At 39.1% G+C, this 5,910-nt stretch overlaps 1 long non-coding RNA gene across 1 annotated transcript; it reads left to right on the forward strand.

Moving 5' to 3' along the window:
- Window positions 1–228: 228 nt before the first annotated feature.
- LOC113945477 lies at window positions 229–3,354 on the forward strand. The gene is made up of 4 exons (XR_003527101.1): window positions 229–338; window positions 760–966; window positions 1,746–1,787; window positions 2,189–3,354. It is a non-coding gene; the product is annotated as an uncharacterized LOC113945477 (long non-coding RNA).
- The last annotated feature ends 2,556 nt before the right edge of the window (window positions 3,355–5,910 follow it).

Consider the following 5,910-nt stretch of genomic DNA (forward strand, 5'->3'; position numbering starts at 1 on the left):
ACCAGCTCCTCTTTGTGGGGACCAAGTGTGAAAGATGATTTTTCGTAAATCCTTTTTATAGAAAAGAAAATTTTGGTTTATTCCATATCTGAAGTGAACACAGTGTTTTGTGTTGGTTGTTTACCCAAACACCTAGCTTTCATATCCACCTTTTGCAATTCACATTATTTCTTGTTACAGCACTAGCCAGTTCCATACATGTGAAACTGTTGGGGAAAAAATGTAGATTTCACTATTCAGACAGGACGTATATCTATTCCAGGTGATAGGTATGACACTTCTTAGTCTGGAGATTCCCTGCAGCAAAGATCAACAGCTGCAACCTGACGATCCCTAAGGTAAATGTTTTAGCATTTACTGTTTACAGCCTGAAAATTTAACAATTCTGCACCTATGAAACCAGGAGGTGTCTGTACTCTTGCAGTCTACTTCTCAAGCAGGGTATTCCTCAGGAAATCATCAAACTTCATAGTATGGTTTGGGTTGGAAGGGACCTTAATGACCATCTAGTCCAAGATCCCTGCCATGGGCAAAGATATCTTCCACTTGACCAGGGTGCTCAAAGTCCCATCCAACCTGGCCTTTAACACTTCCAGGGATGGGGCACACATAGCTTCTCTGGGCAACCTATTCCATTGCCTCACCACTCTCACAGTAAGGAATTTCTTCCTGGTATCTAAACTAAATCTGCTCTCTTTCAGTTTAAAGCCATTACTCTTTGTCCTATCACTACATGCCCTGTAAAAAGTCTCTCTGCAGCTCTCTTCTAGGCCCTTTCAGTTACTGGAAGGCTGTAAGCTCTCCCTGGAACCTACTTTTTTGAAGGCTGAACAACCCAAACTCTCTCAGCCTGGCTTCACAGGAGAGGTGTTTCAGCCCCCTCATCATCTTCATGGCCCTCCTCTGGACTCACTGCAGTAGCTCCTTCTTATGTTGTGTGCCTCAGAGCTGGACACAGTACTCCAGGTCAAGTCTCACTTGACTGTTACTTCCCTAACCTGTATTACAATGGCATTATACAATTATTTTAACCATGATGCTGTTGTTCTAATACTGGTGCAAAAAAAAGATTTCAGTTACAGGACTTCTCTGACTCTTAGGTAAGGTTTGTGCCTGATTTTAATATAATCCTCTCTAACACCACTACCAGCGTGTGTTTCCTATTCTGTAAAGTGAAGAAGCCACAGAGAAGCTCAAGAAAAGTAATCTGAACTCTGCCCTGGAACCCTCTGGCACTAATCAGATCCAGAGCATTGGGAACTTTGTTCATTTGTGCTTGGCAGTTTCTTATAAACTTATTTTTGAAGTCAGCAGTTGTGCTTCTCTATAAAATGCAGAATTTCAGAATTTGAGACTTATCACCTGCAAGCTCAATAACAGCCTGGCCTTTGAAATATCACCTTGTTCTGGATACTAAAATTTAATACTTTACTTCAATCACAAGGGACATTGGCCTATGATGTTGTCAAGACCCATGATATAACAGATGCAGAAAGGCTGACAACAGAACAGCATGTTGCTTATAAAATCAAGCAAAGCACTTTTCCTTTTGAAAAGAACTAAGCCAGCAGGTTTTCCCCCTCTTCTCTTTTAAGAGTTTTCAAAGTATACTCAAATACTGTTTGAGTAATTGCATAACTTTGTAAATACATATCTTTCTTCATTGTGAAAGATTGTCTAGAAATGCTTTCTATGTCCTTTTTCCTGGAATAAATCTTAATTTCAAGTATCTCATTATTTTTGAGAGCATCCAACTAGTCAACACGGAGCAGTAGGTAGAATAACAGGTAAGTAGAATGATGTTTAACAAATGATTATTTGAAGCAATTGTCCAGTGTAACGCTCTTTTCAGTATCTCATTTTATACAGTAATGGTCTTGGTTACCAAAGACTGAGTGCATTTCAGCATTCCTTTCATGACCATTTTTCTTAATCCGTTCAGTTAAGAATGTTCCACTCCAGTGCTGGTGACAATACAGTTGCTTCAGCAAATGATGAGGTCAGAGACATTTGCTACTGACCTCAGCAAAATAACCAGATAATCAATTGAAAGGAGAAAAAAACCCAGTTCTGTACTCATCACCATAGTATTTAACTGCCATATGTAAAATGAGATTCATATCAATTAGCTTTGACTATTGTCTCTCTCCTCTCATCCTAAAGACCAAATTTTCCTGATCTCATTCAGGTGCACTATTCCCTGTGGGTTAAATCCTTGGTGTTTAGTCTGAGGGAGTTATTCCGTATTGTCCTGAGCATGAGGTAAACTTTATTTAACAGTTGTATTTACCAAACAGAAATAGCCAAGAATAAGCCACAATCTGTGTATAGTTTCAGGTTCTTAACCACATACACACAGGGAAATTATTCTAGTACCTTAGTCAAGCTGTAAGCTGCATTGAGAATGGAGAAAGAAGACCTAATTTTTTGAGACCCTAGGTTTCTAAGTAGGAACCCCTGTGCAGCTCCAAATCTGCAGTTCATGACTTTGTGGTGCAACTCTTAATTATGGAATTAATGAATTATTGAATCATTTAAGTTAGAAAAGGCCTTTAAGCTTATCAAGTCCAACCACTAATGAAGAAACACAGCTCAAAAAAATATCACAGGGAATGGGCAGAATTAAAGCCTGCCTGGCCTGAGACAGATTGTCCTTCCCCAGTAAATACTTTCTTGACTCTGACAAAGCACTTGATGAACTAACCAATAGACTAGCCCAGTCCTTCTGCAAAGCACACACACAGCTTCTAGCTTTCACTGAGCTCCCATTTGCACTGGATTACACAGCCAGATAAGAAGAGTAAAAAGCAGGTCAAGTAACTTGCCTGCGGTCACACAGCGAGTGGCTTAACTTCTATCTGATGGCGATTAAACAGGCACTAAAAATACAAGAAATTCAGACAGCTGAAAAATAGCATAAACGCTTGAAAGTACAAAAAAGGACTATTAAGGAACCCAAACAATCTTTGCTTTCCCCCTGAGGCACTAACCATTTCCAGTTTCATGTCTTTGTTCTTTCATACCTAAGTTACAGGTGGTATTATTTTTGGATCAAGATCTTTTGAGTAGGCCTTTCAGAAGTCTGTAGTCTCTGACTGTGGAAACCTGAAATCTGAAGGAACCGACATACTCGTACAAACTGCAGGTGGAGTGCTGAAAATGTGCACAGGATATGGTATTTTTAATCTCTTTTGATGCTTACTGTCTTCGTTACTGTATGTGATGCTTCATCAACATGCTCACCTTTGCTGTTTTCAAGTAAGTACTGTAATTTAATGATCTGGTTTTAGGGGTTAGGAAGTTTGTGTATTTAAGTACACTAGCTCTGTGTTTAATGACACTTGTATAAATGGTAGCACCTGGAGTCTTGGGCTCAGTTTCAGCAAGGTACTTAAGAACATGCCTAGCTTAAAGCAAGGGAGCAGTCCCATTGAAGTTAATTAGACTTCCCTTGTACTTAAAGTTAGGCATGTGCTTAAGTACCTTCCTGCATTAAGACCTTAATGAAACTGGGGTATAACTGCCTTTGTTGCAGTCTGTAATGCAAGTCATTTAGTGTATTCAGTGCAGAGCTGGGAGTACAGTAAAGCAAAGCAAGTGAAGTGAGCACAAACACAGAAAGGTTAGGATATACTCTTCTAGCTGTTGTGGTCACTGCTCAGACTCAGCTGCTTATCTTAGGTAATGGCTTCTCATGGTGTATCCCAAGGGCTTTTTTTTTAATTTATTTTTCTTCTTCTTCCCTGCCCCCCGCCCCCCACCTCTGGCTGGCGGGACTCACAAGTAAAGTGTCTTCGTATGGTTTTAGGTACCAATATTGATAGAGAGATGTTGATTTCAAGAAGTTCTCTCCTGTTTCGTTTAAGGATGTGCTGGTTTAAGGATCTTTTCCCTGGGGGACTGGATCTGAGGCCTTCTGAAGTCGATAGGAAGGCTCTCATCAGCTTTAATGGACTTTGGATAAGGTCTTTAGGAGTTGAGACAATTTCTTTGAGCTCTGTGCTTTGTATCTTAGCCAGAAGTCAGTAGTGCACTGGCCCTCAGCATTAGAGAAGAGAGCTGGATGAGGATGGGAGTGGGGAGAAGGGTAAAGGTACACCCTGGACTGAGCAGTTTCTTGAAATACCACCACTCATTGCTGTAGCACCTATCAATAAATTGATATGTGGAGATTTCTCACTGAAGAACTGACTCAGTCCCAAACTAACTTATAAGGTTTGTGTGGATCACAGCACAAGGTGATATAGCTTAGGGCCGGACCTGGATACTTTACTTTTTATCATTTACTGTAAAACATAGAGATACTGACTCTGCTTTTTGTTACACACACACCCCCCCCAAAAAAAAACAAACAAAAAAAAAGGATAGAAATAGTGAAAGCAAAGATACATGCAGTAGCAGGTTATTTTTCTCATACATATTTCTGTTACTGAGATGAGATGCACCATAAACAGAAACTTCCAAGAGCTTTACAAACCGGAATCGTGGTGCAATCCTTCTATTGGTTAGAGAAATTAATCCCATGTTTTCTATACTCATATTCTTTAACTACTTCTTATTATCAGATGTGGTGTAAGGTGGTAGAGTTTACTTTCAAATGAACATAGAAAACACACCCTGTTATCAATGTAAAAGTAAGCTGTAAGAAAATTACACCTGTAGAGCCAGTTCTCATTGAATGCATATGAGTGTGGCTTCTGGACATGTGGCTTAAAAACTAAGTTAAAACAGGCTGAAAGAAAAGCAATGTCAACTTTTGCTTTAGATCTTTTTAAAAATTCTGTTATTTTTGAGGAGAGTGAGTCTTAAGGATGGTAGGAAAGAACATTATGTACAGGTCTTGAATCTGTAATTTGAACAAAGGAAGAGAAGCAGTTTGAAAGCATTAAACATATATAGAGCAGCATACATTAGATTCCATCAGACAGAACCTTTAAGATCCTGAATTTATCAAATGACAACATTCATTTTGTACTATGTAGAAGACAACAAGAAAGTCAGCAACTTCATGTGCTGACATTGCAGTAAAACATGATTTTAATTAGCTCACACAGAGGACACATTGAGGAAAAAGTGACATTTCATTGAGGAATATACTATTAAACACAACCCTCCTTGACCTGCCATTTATCAGGGTGCAACCCAAAAGTCACATGACTCATCCTGTCATTCTGATTGTCCTTTGAACCCTGGAAATTCATGGTTCATTTGCAGTGACATGGGATCCTCCCGGTTTCTCAACATGCAGAAGTATCTTCTGCTTTTCTGTACAGTGCATTGCTGATGGAGAGCAGGAGGCACAACTCTTTGTAACAGTGGCTGATTTGTACACCAAAACAGCTGCAAGAAAGACAGTTTAATTGTTGAAGTTACCAACTGAGAGGACTTGGAGAAAAAATTGAATGAAAAAAGAATCTTACTTCAGAGCAGCACCAGATTGTCCTCAAATTAGAAAAATGAACCACAAACAGAAGCAAAGAATAAAAATAAACATAGAACAACTAATTTAGGATTAGTGTAATGCCAAAAACCTGTTAGACTTTGGCTACATGCAAGTCTAAAATATCCCAGTTGCTTTTATTAGAAACACAAATGAAAAAGGTGTGCTGTATTGATATCCCTGTTCAGATCTTAGAGATAAAGAAAAGTGCAAATACACACTTATTTTCTATGTATTTAGCACATGCTAGATCCAGCACTACAGAAAAAAAAATCAGGAGTCAAATGTAGCCACAAAGTTCTGCTCTCTGTATTTCATCGATCTACTTACTGCCCCTGGAGGGACATTTCTGTGGTTAAAGTTCAGGAGCAGAACTCAGGGACTTGTTGTCCAGGACCTAATTCTCTCAGATTCTGCTTCTGAATATGAGCAAGTTAGTGAACTATTAGTTCTCTATCTATAAAATGGGG

This window comes from Corapipo altera, unplaced genomic scaffold (genome assembly GCF_003945725.1).
Source record: "Corapipo altera isolate COAL_440 unplaced genomic scaffold, ASM394572v1 0, whole genome shotgun sequence".
NCBI classification, from domain to species: Eukaryota; Metazoa; Chordata; class Aves; order Passeriformes; family Pipridae; genus Corapipo; species Corapipo altera.